The sequence below is a fragment of the Prionailurus viverrinus genome, chromosome X (genome assembly GCF_022837055.1).
Source record: "Prionailurus viverrinus isolate Anna chromosome X, UM_Priviv_1.0, whole genome shotgun sequence".
Classification (NCBI taxonomy): Eukaryota; Metazoa; Chordata; class Mammalia; order Carnivora; family Felidae; genus Prionailurus; species Prionailurus viverrinus.
Genome location: NC_062579.1, coordinates 114,713,538 through 114,730,135, shown reverse-complemented (window position 1 = coordinate 114,730,135; position 16,598 = coordinate 114,713,538). Strand labels below are relative to the sequence as shown.

The 16,598-nt window shown below is 40.9% G+C and overlaps 1 pseudogene; it reads right to left on the bottom strand.

The window, feature by feature from the left end:
- Positions 1–2,459: 2,459 nt before the first annotated feature.
- LOC125157573 (60S ribosomal protein L31-like) lies at positions 2,460–2,858 on the bottom strand (annotated as a pseudogene).
- Positions 2,859–16,598: the final 13,740 nt, after the last annotated feature.

Below are 16,598 nucleotides of genomic sequence, written 5' to 3'. Positions count from 1 at the left end.
CAGACTCGTTTTTATGTGCTTTGTGATGAGAGCCTCATTCACACTCAGCATCCCCTGTTTATCCAGTCAACAGACGGAATTCATGAACACCGCATGTAATAGCTGCCCACAGGAAGCCTATTGTCTACTCCCTGTCTCCTAAAAATGCGCCTAATGACTGATGCTGGACATTTCACAAGTTTAGTTGCCCTCTTAAACACCCCCAGAGGCACCTGGGTGACTCAGTCAGTTAAGTGTCCGACTCTTGATTTTAGCTCAGATCATGATCTCATGCTTGGTGGGATCGAGCCTTGCATCGGGCTGCATGGTGACTGCGCAGAGCCTGCTTGGGATTCTCTCTCTCTCTCTCTCTCTCTCTCTCTCTCTCTCTCTCCACCTCTCTCTCTCTGAAAATAAATAAATAACTTAAATAACTTTTTAAATTAAATTAGGGGCGCCTGGGTGGCTCCATCGGTTGGGCATCTGACTTCAGCTCAGGTCACGATCTCGTGGTCCGTGAGTTCGAGCCCCGCGTCGGGCTCTGTGCTGACGGCTCAGAGACTGGAGCCTGCTTCGCATTCTGTCTCCCTCTCTCTCTGCCCCTCCCCAGCTCACACTCTCTGTCTCTCTCAAAAATAAATAACCGTTAAAAACATTTTTAATAAAAAAAAAATTAAATGCTCCAATCAGGAGCGAGCTGCTGTAGAATTCTCTCGATGGGTGTTAGTCAGACCTTGAGCAAGGCAGAAACGAAGCACCAGAAAAAAGAGGAGAAGAGGGGCACCTGGGTGGCTCAGTCGGTTAAGCGGCTGACTTCGGCTCAGGTCATGATCTCACGGTCCATGAGTTCCAGCCCCGCGTCGGGCTCTGTGCTGACAGCTCAGAGCCTGGAGCCTGTTTCAGATTCTCTCTCTGCCCTCTCTCTCTCCCTCTCTCTCTGCCCCTCCCCTGTTCATGCTCTGTCTCTCTCTGTCTCAAATATAAATAAATGTTAAAAAAAATTTAAAAAAAAGGGGGAGAAGAGGCATGGCTACAGATAAATCAAGAAAGGGTACAGAATGAGGATGTAGAGGCACAACAGCCAAACAGTGTCTCCTTCACTGTGTGACCCTCAGCCAGCACTGATTGTGTGCAGTACCTCGTTGTGCCCTGCCCAGTACTGCAGACTTCTGAGGTGGGGGGTTGGGAGAACATTTAGAGTGAACAAGAATTATACCCACTAGGATGGCTACAATTTTAAACATGGAATGTAATAAGTGTGGGTGAGGATGTGGAGAAGTTGGAACCCTCATATAATGCTGGTGGGAATGTAAAACGACTTGGCCACGGTGGCAAACACGATGGTGGTTCCTCAATGAGCTAGTCAGAGGATTACCATGTGGCCTAGCAATTCCACACCTTGGTATAAGTGTGAAAGAACTGCAAACAGGTGTTCAAACTAAGACTCATACACAAATGTTCATAGCAGCACTATTCACGATAACCAAAAGGGGGAAACAACCGAAATGTCTATCGATGGATTAGTGGACACATACAATGCATCCATACAATGGAACATTATTCAGCCCTAAAAAAGGAATGAAATGCTGAGTACTGACAAATGCTACATGGGTGAATCTCAAACACTTTATGCTAACTGAAATACATCAGTGGTTCAATGCCACACCACATATTGTATGATTCCATTTATATCATATATCCACAAAGACATACAGACGGGAAGATTAGTGCTTACTAGGGATTCAAAGGAGACAGGAGTGGAGAGTGACTGCTTAATGGGTATGGGGTTTCCCTTGGGGTAATAAAAGTGCTCTGGAACTAGAGAGTGGTGATTGATGCACAACATTATGAGTGTACTAAATACTGCTGTATTCTACACTTTAAAATGCTTAAAATGGTAAAGTCTGTTTATATGTATTTTATCACAATTTTTTAAATGTCAAAACAAGTATGGGGAACGACATTTATTTTTATCCAAAATAAGGTGGAATTTTAATAATAGGAGATTGAAACAATTCTTTTTTGTCTTCCTTCTTCAATCTTCTTCCCTTTCACCTTTTTTTCTATATGGTTTAAGGCCAATCTGTACCCCTACAATTCCTCTGTTTGCATTACAGCTTGTAGATGCCTTACCTTTTTTTTTTAAACGTTTATTTATTTTTGAGACAGAGAGAGACAGAGCATGAACAGGGGAGGGGCAGAGAGAGAGGGAGACACAGAATCTGAAACAGGCTCCAGGCTCTGAGCTGTCAGCACAGAGCCTGACGCGGGGCTGGAACTCACGGACTGTGAGATCATGACCTGAGCCGAAGTCGGCCACTCAACCGACTGAGCCACCCAGGCGCCCCAGATGCCATACCCTTTTAATATATTTTTTCTTTTATTCAGTGCAATTGAACCTACCAGTACATTATTTTTAACAAACTTTTGTTTTGTTGCTGTATTTTTTCACTTTTATACCTTTATTTAACAATCAGCAGTTAGTCCTCATCTGCCTTAACTTTCTGTAGATTTTTGAAAGTGGTGACAGGTACATAGGTAACCAACATATAGAGTTTGTTTGTTGAATCTTCATCTTTGTTACATTTTCTGGACTACCGCACACGGATATGGTATGGAACGTTCCTTATTCCTTTGGCCCAGACAGCTTTGTTGAGCCTGGTAACGAGGCCTACATCTGGAGCCCCCACATACTCCATGGCAAATTTCTGGATCACTTTGAGTGCCTGAGGGGCACACTTCTTGAAACCTACTCCATGGATGCACTTGTGAATGTCTATGGTATGTTCTCTGGTCACTACCTCGCTGATGGCAGAATGACCCTTCTTGTTCTCACCACCCTTCTTTGCAGGAGCCATTCTGCCCGGCCCCGGTTGGAAAGGAAGAGCTTAACAAACTTTGATTCTAACAATGCATGCCTACCGTGTGTCAAGAACCATGCTAGGGATTTGGTAAACATTTTCTCAATGAATATAGGAAACGGAGATTTTTAAATTAGAAACAGCAACGATATTGCCTGAGGTCAATCTTTCAAAGAAGAAAAGTAATTAGAGGTGTCAAAGGTGAAAGACCAACAAAATGAATCTAACTTGGAAATCCTTATTTTCATCTTGACAGATGCATTCACTCATTACTAAAATGAAAGCGTACTGAGTACTTACAATGTGGCCCTGGCTGTAACAGCAGGATGATGTACAGACTCCTCCTGAAGTCAACTCTATCAAGACTCATAGAGTCGTTAAAACAAATGTACTATTTGTCTACAAGTGTGCAGGATGAAATAGAAGAATGTGTTGAGACCCTGTTGGAAGCTGGGTAAACACAATCATTCCCTACATGCCCATATTTGCGTGTGTGTTTCTTTCTATGAAATACACCAAAGTCCCACTGTTATACCATCCTTGGGGGCAGAGCCACAGAACTGCTTGGTTAGCGGCGAGTCCGTGTTTCACCAAGTGTTTCTAGCGCTGCCAGGAACTGAATACCCGGTGGACGTGGTCCAAGGTGGGTTATGTAGTATATAGAGAGGACCACATGATATCGGAGACCCATATGTTGTGTTCTGGCTCCAAATTTTCTACTTTTCTATTATTGTGTGACACAAGATCTTCCAGACAAGAAAAAAGTTGAGCTGTCTCAAGTCTATCCCATTACTCCTAATGCTCACAACTCTTAGGTATACGTTAAGAAGATACATATAGGATAAGAAGAATATTCTTAAAGCCCCACATGTGCACACCACTAGAAACCGAAATAAGGAAATAATGAGAAAGGCAGCAACCACAAGTTCTCGGCAGAACAAGGCTGGCCTGCAGAGAGAGCAAAAATTACATGAAAGACACAAGTGAACCACACCCTAAATCTGAGAGCTTCTGCTCAGTGATGGAAGCTTCTGATAAGTTTCTTGTTCATGCTTTTATCATTTATAAGCTCAACTATGAAATCAAGACAGTAAGTCAAATATAAGGCAAAAATGGTAAGCAACAGTTGAATAACCGAACAAGAAGAAACGTGAATTGGAAAGGGCTGGAAAGGACAAGGGCTCTGTAACTTACAGAAAGCCTTGGCATACTTTCTGGATTGTTTTGCTCTTTCTTCACACAGGCTGAGTGGAAGAGCCTCAGTATTTGCCATTTTGGCTTATTCATTAACCTCGGCTCACACCTTCAGTTCAGAGACATTTGTGTATACATAAAATTGTCAGCCCCAAATAATAGATTCAAAATACGCAAGATGTGAAAAATTATTACAAAACTACTGTCTTGTTGTGGCCGGATTCTAGAGTATATAAAAGGCATTCACACCCATTGTCTCACTGGATGTTTAACACAAGTGATTTGAAATCCTTTCATCATACATTCTTCTGTGCATGTTCACACTAGTATTTTCTAGAGAACTGTATACCGTATTTCATGGATGCTATATATCACTGTCAGTAAATTAACATTCACAGCAGCCTTAAAATCCCAATCCTTATATGAAAGGCAAAATTAGAAACAACCTCCACTTGAAAGCCCTGTTGAAGGCCATAGAAATCTTTGCTAAGGGCCTTGGTATTCAATGGCAACAATGGGCACAGTGGTTCCAGACAGTGGGTAAGTGCAGATAGAGCCCCTCTGGGGAAATAAAACAATAGAACCTATGTTTGGGGGACCCAATTTGCATGCCAGCAGTCAGCTTCCTTGCACTTTTAAAAATGCAAAATCCTCACCTCCACGCGCAGTGCACCTGGTGGGCTAGCTAACCTCTCACTGTGACAGTAAGTCCACGTAATGGACTGTATAAACAGAAACCTGGTTGTGATTGTTTTCTGAATGGGGCTCATCCAACATGCAATATTACTACAGACATGCCCCTTCCTTATTCAGGCAAACAAGTCACTAAGGACTTAGAGGAGAGAGCATTTGCAGGCTCATTTTGCAAGGGGGAAGGAGGAGGACGTTCTTTTACTACTGTGCTAGAGGAGGGGTAAAGAAGAGAGCCCATTTCAAGAAATATACTACGAATAAGAAAACCTGAGTACTGAAACAAAATTGAAGAGGAAAGCACATTTATCAGTGAGGGGGGGGAGATTTATTCAAACATTAAAGCTCTCATGTTACCTCTGTTTTCATTTGAGATACTCGTATTTTAATACCTCTGCGTTCCAGCTTCTCTTCTTACTGGATATGAAGCTAAGTTTCTACCCCATGCTCATGATTATGCTGTCAGCTAAATGATCAATCATGCTATCACCAATTTCACATTGAGACTTCACGGCAGGGTGAAATCAGAGAACAAAATGGCTGTGGGGGAAGAATTTGTTTAAATACAGCTAGTTTGGGGAGCTAGCAAATTGGTAAAAAAAAAAAATGATGGAAAACATATGAAGTGTAAATGCATCTATCTTTAAGGCAGATCCATTTCAAAGCTTTCCACAGCACGAAAGTCATTGTGTGATACATCTCAGTGTTTAGACTAGTAAAATGCCATAATCGGGTTGCAACTAAATGCCAATATTTCAGTCCATCGACTGTGAGCACTGATTTGTATTTACTGCATGTCTTTTAACTATATGAACACAATGAATACACTGAAGGCTACTTCCGAAATGAATCTTGATTTTATATTTATAACCAGAAAAATGTTTTAAGAAAACCCAACAGCCGCAAATGCCAAGCAAGAGAAATAAAGGTGATCAGAATGAAGCCCTGTAATATTTTTGACTACCTGATGTTAGAGCCTATTCCGTACGTGTGAAGTCACATTTGCCACACAGGAGCTGGGAGAGAGAAGGAGCTCTGTGTCAGGAATACTCCAACAGCAGTTTGGGAACAAGATATTCAAGGAGAAAGCAGACAAGTCTGGGTTCTGAGTCAGAATTGAATCTCTTCAATTTCACTTCAGCAAGCAAGCAATGCCTACTTCTTTTAATATTGATATTATATTTAAACGCAAGTTTTGAATGACTGCTCTCTAAAGGTTCAACTGATGGAAATGATCTACTACTACAAGGGCAGATCATTCTTGCTTAAAATCAATCATTTTAACTCTGCCTTTGTAGTACGTTCATGATATAAACAATCCTTTCTTCAAGTAAGTCCCGCCATTAATTCTAATCTTACAGTGCTCTCTACTGGTGATAAATTATGTGAAACCTCATTAGATATCGAAAGGTCTAATTAACTTCTCATCTTAGGCTCACACCACCATTCGAGTCCAGTGTGGCACCTCCTAATATAACGCACTGGGCAGAATCCAAGATGCACCAAGAATCTCCATCCTTGACAGATGCACCTGCCTGTGAACCGCTGCATCAGAGGTGCTCGGGAGAAAGGGCTGGAACAAGGAAAACTTAGGCAGTGTGGCTGCCAGGCAGGTTGAGGAAAGAACACCGAGTGCGGAATCAAGAATTAGATTGGAATCCTGGCTTCGGACTGCAACAGCTGTGTGACGCTGAGTAAGTCATTTTACTTTTTTGAGCTTAAGTTTTCTCATCAGTAAAATAGAAACGATAAATTCCCACGCTACCTATTTTACCCAGGCTGTTGTAACAAATGAGATCATGGGCAAGATCATACTTTGGAGAAATGATTATGATCATCATCATTACAATAAAAGAGACCCTATTTACTTTGAATCAGTGAGCCTTGAAGCTCTTAAGATTTTTTTATCAGTGGGATTTTTTAAAAACACAGTCTTACATGTAGCTTTAATATAGCGAACTGATTTTGTTAGGTGAACTGTAGGAGTTCAAAAGTGAAATTATTTATCTATTATCAAGTCAGTTAATGACAAGCACAAAACTGTCTGGGATATACATGTGGTTTTGAAATATGGGGTTATGGTTGTCAACTGAACTGACATTTACCTCAACATCTAATTTGTTTCTGGACTTCCTTTGGCTGCCTAGTATCGGAAAAATTATAATTCGTATAGATAAGTACGTGTGCCATTCTATGTTCAGGAATATGTTAATCAGCAACAAACAGTTTAAACAGACACACATACAGAGCAGGAGTTTTACCTCAAAGTCTGCCCAAAGAGTGTTCCTCACACAGCACAATTAAGTGTGTTGGGGGGGCTTGGAGTTGCCTCACCACTTTTTTCTGCTTGAACACCCCCCTCACCTGCCTCAGGAGACCCCAAGAAGCGAATCTGGCAGCTTTGGAAGGTAGGACCGCCCCGCCCTTCCTCTGGGTATTTAGAAATCTACTTAGGTCCCAGTGTAAGATTTTGGCAATTATTGGTAACAAGGTATTAACCTGGAGAAAATGGAAATATATATAATATTTTAGCACTGATTACATACTTAAAAAGTCCTTTGTTGGTTTAGCAGTGTTAGGAGGTATAATTATAATTTGGCATCTTTATAAAATTATCACATTTGGTATATTCCCAGTTATGAAAACCCAGAAAAATAGAGAAATCATGGGGAAATATATTATCTGATAATAAAATGATTCATCATAATTAAGCCCTTCCTCCTTTGTCTTTTATCCCATGCCCCCTAGCTTGTTTCTAAAGAATACCAAGTAATGAGAGCATACGACTCTTTTTAAATTTTTTTTTTCAACATTTATTTATTTTTGGGACAGAGAGAGACAGAGCATGAACGGGGGAGGCGCAGAGAGAGAGGGATACACAGAATCGGAAACAGGCTCCAGGCTCTGAGCCATCAGCCCAGAGCCTGACGCGGGGCTCGAACTCCCGGACCGCGAGATCGTGACCTGGCTGAAGTCGGAGCTTAACCGACTGCGCCACCCAGGCGCCCCAAGAGCATACGGCTCTTGATCTTGGGGTCGTGAGTTCGAGCCCCATGTTGGACGTGAAGCTTAAAAAAATTTAAAACTTGGGCACCTGGGTTGGGCGTCTGACTCTTGGTTTCAGCTCGGGTCATGATCTCACAGTTTGTGAGTTCAAGCCCCGCATCGGGCTCCGTGCTGAGCAGAGCTTGGGATTCTCTCTCTTTCTCTCCCTCCCTCTGCCCCTCTCCCCCTCTCCCCACGCTCTATCTCTAAAATAAAAAACATATATAAAAGAAAAAAAAAAGAACACCGACTTAGAAATCCTTTAAATTCTAAATTTGGATTTACATAAAACCAGTATGTTTCCTACAGTTCTATTCAATTAGAAATGTGTGACAGATTTAATTAAAATACATACCTCACTTTCACATATTTGTGACAAGTATTGCTTACAAACATTGCAATTAATTTTGTAACATATATAAAAGGAAAAATTGATACAAAATAATACTGTTAATCACCAAATCAGAGCAAGAACTAGGAATAATAGATGTTGGAGCAGTGATTAGTTGTTTAAAAACTACAATTATATACAACCAGGTTATATATTACTAGCCCACACTGAGATTACTATTTATTTAATACTTCCATTCATTTTGACATTCCAAGGTATTATAACCCCCAAATGCCCTTTTTGTCAAAGTATGAACTCTCAGATGTCACTTGTTATCAAACAAAATCTCCAGTAAACAGCATATTCTGGCTTCTCAGTCTATACAAATGAGAAGGCAAAGGAAGACAGCAGTATGTCCAGTCAGGGTGAGAGGTAGTGATCCAATTTAGGGTATTTGTAAAGCACCAGGCAGGGCAGTGTCCTAAGAGTTTACAGGAACTCTTAAATGTAGGGCATGGTGAAGGAAAGAGGCAGTATCTGAGTAGAAGAACTGAGCCAAGTGGGCAAGTATTCAAAACAAACTTCGTCCCACTGCGAAACTCAAAACCAAACCATGAACCCGGGCACAGAAGCCAGGCGGACGTGGCGGGAGTGGGAAAGCTGGGATTTGGTAAGTGTATGAGAGAACTAGGAACACCACTAAGCACATTAGATGTTCAGGGCCAATGGGAATGAGGCTGATTCTAGAATCCAGCAACCACAAGGATCTTTTCGCTCTGCTCACATTGGAGGGGCTCAGAAACTGGACTGGAGTGAATCTTCAAAACCCGACAGGCAGCTGAAAGAATATTTCTCCCCAAAAGACGATGTCATGAGGACCACCATGAGATACACATTTGTAAGCACAGATATCCTAAGTGTGCATATGTGCACACACATACATTCATACACATGTGATTTGGAAAGCTCCTACATCATTTTGTTTTACTATTCAAACAGACCCCAAGGATCAGACACTCAGAACCCCTTTTCTCACATGGATACACCACCACTCTTGTCCCCATCTAGCTCAACTACTCTGTTAGCATTGCTGGGATTGTTCCCCTGTCCTCTCAATAACCCTTTAAGAGCCCTACATCTGGGCCTGCTCTTATTAGGCTGATATCGTTAGCAGCCAGAGAATGATTCCTGTTAAGAATGGGTGACTCAAACCTAGCGAGCCAACATGGGAGAACACAAGCACATAGTTCCTTTGCCGTCCTTGGTTCTTGGAGTGGTAGGGTGCCCTTGTTTGAAAGAACCTGAACTTCTGCCAATAGCTTTGGCCCATCTCTGGTTGACAACTTCAAAGCGGGCATTTAGCAGGGTTTTCATTTCACTTTACTTCTCAGTCATACATCTACTTGGCCTAGATTTAAGCTCAAAAAGCCCACCTCAAAAAAATATATTCTCTTTAAAATCCAAACTTACATTCAAAAGTTACATGGGGCAATGAAAAGACTAAACTGGTATGGGAGGACATGGTGACTTCCAATTTCAGCCATGCCAGTCATTTGGCATCAAAATGTGCACCAGCTGTGAGAGTTTGGATCTTGATAAGTCAGACGATGCTGGAAAGCTGACAAGATACTGCTGTGAAACTGTTTTCAACCCCTTAATGTCTTCCCTGCCCCCTTATTTTCATATTTTGTTCCCCGTGTACATGCGTAATATATAAAGAAATGAATTCAAAATCCCAGGAGTCTGTACACAGGTTAGCACGGGGCTTTGGCAAGGCCTGAGATAACCTCGATAACTTCACCGTCGGACATGGTCACCCGTAATCATCTGCCAGCATGTTTTCTCTTAAATGGCTCTAGCAGTAATAAAACCGATCATCATAATATATGCACCATAAAAGAGGAGAGGGAAGTGAATGAATTTACAAGCAGCAGCGTCTCTGAGACTTGATCTTCTCCACCAGAAGTTGGTGAATTCCCCATGGATTTCAACAGGAAATTGGCCTGCTAAGGGGTTATGGGTGATACGGCCTTAAATGGGACTTATGAGCTATAGTTCCAGGTCCGGGACCACGTTGCCCTTGTTCATTAGTGCTTATGAGAAAATAAAATACTTCTTTTAATTTTGCTTTTATTGCATTTTTGTGAAAGGAAAAATTATTTAAGTTTGTAGGGGATAAATACTTTTTCTTCCTTATTATTTATTCATATGCATATTAAATCTCATAAACTCAAGTTGCCAAATTCTAACCTGCTGATGAGGGGAATCTTCATGCTTTCCATCTGTTCAACTGAGTCAACAAGATGCTGAGGCTCTGGCCTGTGCTTCCCCAATCCAAAACCAGTGGGGGCTGCACATACCAATTACCTACGGTACTTCCTTTTCTTCACACACAACCGGGGAAGAGAAAGAGGGTAAGGCTTCAGACACAACCAAGTAATTATCAGCACAAAAACTCTTCTTCCCCACTCCAATGGACCCCGTTATAGATCAGAACTGAGCCTTTTATCTAAACAAGAAACTAATTGATTGTTTTTAGTTCCAACTGCCCTTAATGGGATTTTACAGGAATTCCATGTTGGAAATGAAAGTTGGTAGAGACAAACGTATTCTCTCAAGCAGTATTCACAGGACTCGAGCTTCTCATCCAGGGCAAATTAATTGATTTATGGGCAGCATGACACTGGTGATGCTAACAGGAAATATAAAGAGAGCAACTCATGCTATGTCTTGGGCTCAGACAATTTGCATTAGGTAAAAAAAAAAAAATCATTTCCAGAATTGTCTGTCAGCCAAAGCACAGTTTTTAAATCATAAAACCAAGCCACAGATGCAAAGGTCACCCAGCATAAAATTATGAGCATAACTAGGGAGAAAAAGCCCTTTATGTGTCAAGAACAGGAAGCGATTTTGTGTTTCTCTACAAAAATTTACAGTCAGCAGCTGAAGGCAGAAAAAGCAATAAATTATAACAATTAAATCCAAAGTAACTTGCTGTTTCCATTCAAGGTCACAAAGCTTGGTACAAAAGTCATGGCACCATATAAGACAGCAAATAATGTGCAGGGTAAACAATATATATGCCTCTGATTTTTCTTGTGTGTAGGTCCCGTTAATGTCACTTACGAGACAAGAGGGAGGGACTGAGAAAAGACCCATTGCTCCCCATCTGCTATCCACTGGCAAAGGTGAGTAGGCGGATAAACAAGCCCACACTCTTCAGTAAGTGTTCAAGAACGGACTCATTTCTCACATCCTCCATTTCTAGTATCTCTCCTGATTGTACGGCTACTATTCATAATAATACGAACTCCAGTTTGTTGATCTCCTAGTAGATTCTGGGCACTGTTTGAAGTGATTTCTGTAAGATATCTCAAACCATCTTCACAGAAGCCTTGTGAGGTAGATATGCACACCGTCATTTCATAGATCAGACACACACATGCATATGCGCGCAAACATACGCACGCACGCACACACTGCAGGTGGCCCTACTCACGATTTGAACTCAGGTCTGTCTGAGCTCAGACTCTTATACCCAAGACTCTGTTGGTCTTAAACAAAGTAGCACTGGGTCCTTTTCCTGGGTCTTGATATCTTACAATCACAGAGTTTATAACTCACAGTTGGAATTTTTTCTCCCTACATGATTTATAATAGTCTCCCCCTTATCCATGGGGGATATGTTCCAAGACCTCCGGTGGATGCTTGAAACTGCAGATGGTGTTGAACCTTATATATACTGTTTTTCCTGTACATACATACCTATGATAAAATTTAATTTATAAATTAGACACAGTAAGAGATTAACAACAATAACTAATAATAAAATAGGATACTTATAACAATATATGGTAATAAAAGTCGTGCAAATGTGGTCTCTCTCTCAAAATACCGTATTGTACCGTACTCACCCTTCCTGTGATGATGTGAGGTGATAAAATGCCAATGTGATGTGATGAAGCGAGGTGAATGACGTAGGCATTGTGACACAGCGTTAGGCTACCAGTGACCTTCTGACAGTACATCAGAAGGAGGGTCATCTGCTTCTGGATCGCAGTTGACCATGACTAACTGAAACCATGGAAAGTGAAACTGCTGATAAATGACAATCGTGTAATGTCGATTATATACATTCTTTGATTTCTCCTCCAAAGAACAAGAGGGGAAAGCGTCACCAGTCATTTCTGTATGATTCCAATTAAGTTATAAACTCTTTGAAGGCAGGCACTGTAATTTAGGAAGAAATCCTCTCTTCTACTTCCCAAGTTCCTTAGTCAAGACATTTCTGTTATCTCTGTAACCTATGAGAAACTTTCCATTATTTTCTCCAGCCCTCCCCTGGATCCTCCTTGAGGAAAGAAGAAAGGTTCATCAAGTCGCTAGGGATGAGGCAGAAGTTACTGGATAGGCAAGAGGATTCTCTTTCTCTCTGGCAGGAAGCTCTCTCTGGTACGCAGACTAAATAGGGCTTTCCCTGTCAACTGTCAGGAGAAGGCAGAAGTCTGTTCTGCAGCTGCTCTACTCATAATATGTAGGGTGGTAGTTCATTTTATGTGTCAACCTGGCCAGACCATGGTACCCAGATATGTGGTCAAACATTATTCTAGATGTCTCCGTAAAGGTATTTTTTAAAGTGAGATTCTAGATGTCTTCGTAAAGGTATTTTTTTTAAGTGAGATTAACATCTAAATCCGTAGACTTTGAGTAAAGCAGAATACCCTCCATAATGCAAGTGGGCCTCATCTAATCAGGCGTTCAGGGGAAGAGATTGATCTCCCTGAAAGAATAAGGAATTCTGCCAGCAAACTTCCTCTGGACTTGAATTGCAATTATTCTCCATTTCTACATCCTGATGGCCTACCTTGCAGATTTTGGACTTGCCAAGCCTCCACAATCGCATGAGCCAATTCCTTAAATTAATTATTTCTATAAATAAATAGATAGATTAAAAATATATAGGGGCTCCTGGGTGGCTCAGTTGGTTAAGCATCCAACTCCTGGTTTCACCTCAGGTCATGATCTCGCAGTTCATGAGTCTGAGCCCCGCATCGGGCTCTGGGCTGACAGCTCAGAGCCTGGAGCCTGCTTCGGATTCTGTGTCCCCCAGTCTCTCTACCCCTGCCCCACTGGCGCGTGCATGCACATGCACTCTCTCTCTCAAAAAAATAAACATTAAAATATTTAAAAATATATAGATACTTATCTAGATATACATTTTTATTTAAATCCATGTCTTTCTATATATCTGTATCTCCATCCTGTTGGTTCGATTTCCCTGGGTAACCCTGATCAGTACAGGTAGGGTAGGCTATATCTAGCAAAAAGCTGATTCTCCTCATGTAAGGTCTAATTCTGTAAAAAAAAAAAAAATAATAATAATAATAAAATAAAATAAAATAAAATAAAATAAAATAAAAGCAGGTGTAAGAAATTGCATAACTATAAAACCCTCAATCTCATCCTGAATGATTTTATGTATCACTGAGTACTCTGTACATAGTAGACCTCCAATAAATATTTGTTAAGTGAATGAGTTTGTGTTATAAACACTGCTGACTTCTATTTTCAATGCCTCATGCCACATGAAATCCTAAAGAGTTGATTTTTACCTATCTTTTAAATAAGGGAGTTGAGATGACTGAATTTAAGGAAAACCTGGCCATATGGTTCCATGCCATATAGAAAAGATTGCAGAACTAAAAGTTGGCAATCAACCTTCTCACTGACATGTGAATAAGATATGTTAGTGTTTTATTGCTGTGTACCAAATTTCCGCAAACTTCGTGGCTTAAAATAACACCCATTTATTAGCTCACTGTTCTGTAGGTCAGAAGTCTGAGCAGACTTATCTGAGTTCTCTGCTTAGGGTCTCATTAAGGCCAATCAAGGTATCAACAACTGAGAAACCAAAGTGAACTAGCCTGGGCCATTATTGAGAGGCTCTGGGGGAAGAATCAACCTCCAAGTTCATTCAGGTTGTCAACAGATTTAAGTTCCTTGCACCTACAGGACTGAAGTCCTGTTTACTTGCTGGCTGTTGACCACGGACCACTCTCAGCTCCTAGAGGCCACTCTCAGATCATTTCCACCTAGCTCCTCCATATGCAAATCAACAACAGTACATTAAATCCTTTCTCCTTTGAATCTGACTTCCTCTTCTGCTACCAGATTAAAAAAAACTGTTTTTAACAAGCTCACATGATTAGATTAGGCCAGCCTCCACAATTTCCTTACCTTAAGGTCCACTAGTTAGATGTAACCTTAATTACATCTGCAAAATTCGTTTTGCCATGCAATGAGATAACAATGAGGGTAACACCTGGGGCCTGGGTGGGGGGCGGTGGTAAAGGTTATGGGTGCTTAGAATCCTGTCTACCACAAAGACACATGCAGATGGGCAAAGAGTAATTATTCTGGCACTTGTTAAAATGGTAAGGAAGACTTTATTCAAGATTATTGCAATAAGGGAGAGACTATCACAAGGGGAAGGGGCTGAAATCAATTTCTAATACAGCAAAGACAGCTGGGGATTTGTAGTAAAGGAGAAGTGTGAAGAGGACAGTGAAGGGAAAATTACTAAGTGGAACTTGATTAGATATCAAGGGTAGGGAGATTCTTACTACACTGACTTAATAGGATTCTTGCAATGAGGAACCTGATCATACATAAACAATAGGAAAAGAGGAGCTTGATTATATTCCAAAGGTGAGGGGATTCTCAATAAATTGGCTCAGCAAAATTCGTTGCTAAAACTGGGCTCAGCCAAGGTCAAGGCCTACATGAAGAAGACTCAGAGGAATCTGACTAAAGTTTGGTGAAGGAGAAAATCTTTGTCAAGACATCTATAAGCAGGTAGGCCTATTAAGGGCTCAAAATGTAGAATAAGTGGTTAATCCATGTAATGATATTCAAGGGATTCTAATAAATTCCTTGCCAAAAATATCTCCTCTCTCCAGATGACTACATGGTACTATCCAAGGGAAAGGAGACTAAAGGGCACAAGGATATAGAAAGAGGAAGTGAGAAGGTATCACAGCTAGGACTTCCTCTTGGCCAACACACCTGGAGACAAGCCTGGTCATCTGCTATGGTGAATCACTTCCATTGACATTACATAACAGCTCCCTCTTCTAGGGCCTTGAGTTCTTCTTCGTTTTTTTAACATTTTTTTTTTTTTTCGAGAGAGAGCACAAACAGGGGAGGGATGGGGTGGCGGGGGGTGGGGTGGGGGGTGGTACACAGAATCTGAAACAGGCTCCAGGGGCCCAAACTCATGAATCATGAGATCATGACCTGAGCCAAAGTCAGAAGCTCAACCGGCTGAGCCACCCAGGTGCCCCTTGAGTTCTTTCTTCTAATCACCATGCAGCAATAAGGTCTCATGCAAATCAGCACAATGCCATACATAGCACAGACATTTGACTGTATTTTCATTACAAGCCATTCTTTAAATCAGAAAAAGTAAACACAACACAAAGGAAAAAAAGTTGACAGTGCACACACCTTAGCATCTTTGTCAAAGTTAAGAATGATCAGAGAGTTCAAACTAATATCTTAGAGTTGTGACATTGAGACAGAAATCGAGGACAGATTGAAATGTCTACTGATACCTTTCAGCTTGAGATACACCTCCTTCCTTTAAGGTTTAATCATTTCTATCTAATTGCCTACCTTTCAAACATAACATGGAGACTGAAAAACATTAGGGTTGTAAAAGCCCTTAGAAATGATCTAGCTACCCAATCCCCTTAATATTCAGATGAAAACACTTTGCTTAGTAGGGGTCTAAATCCTTCCATGTGGGAAATGACAATTTTTCAAGTATTTGGGTTAGAGAACCCAGTGCTGAGCAGTTGTAATGTGAACTCAGATTAATCTATTTAGGCATGTGGAAGATGGCACTTATATGATCTGACTTCCCCACCTCCATGCTCTCTCCAATCCTCACTATTCTCTAAACAAACCATGAGCTTTGATGCCTCCACGATCTTGCTGATGCTGTGACCTAGGTTTGAGAGGTTATCTCACCATTCAGATTCATTCTTTAAAACAAAGTTGAAATGTCATCTCTTTTCTATATCTTACCTGGACCTGTCCCTCCATCTCACCACTATTTCCAGGCAGAAGACATGGTTTCCTCTACTTTATCATTTATCATTTAATATTAAAATTATTTCTTTAAATGTCTGTCTTTTTCTCAAGACCAGCGACCTTCCCTTATTAAATTTTATACTATCCTCACCTAGCATAGTATCTGGTACACAGAACTTAAGAATTTGTGAAATTCAATTCATTTGATGGGCTGGTTGCTTGCTTGCTTGATTGTTTCATTGGTATTCAGGTGAATTGGAAGCATAGTTGGTAGACTGGCTCATTGGCTGATTGGTAGGTTTTCCAAAATGTAAATACATGATTCTTCAGTTCTTTCCAGGAGATATAACCAAATAAGGCCATTCATTCATTGCTGATCACTCTGATAGAAAATATAATTGTGA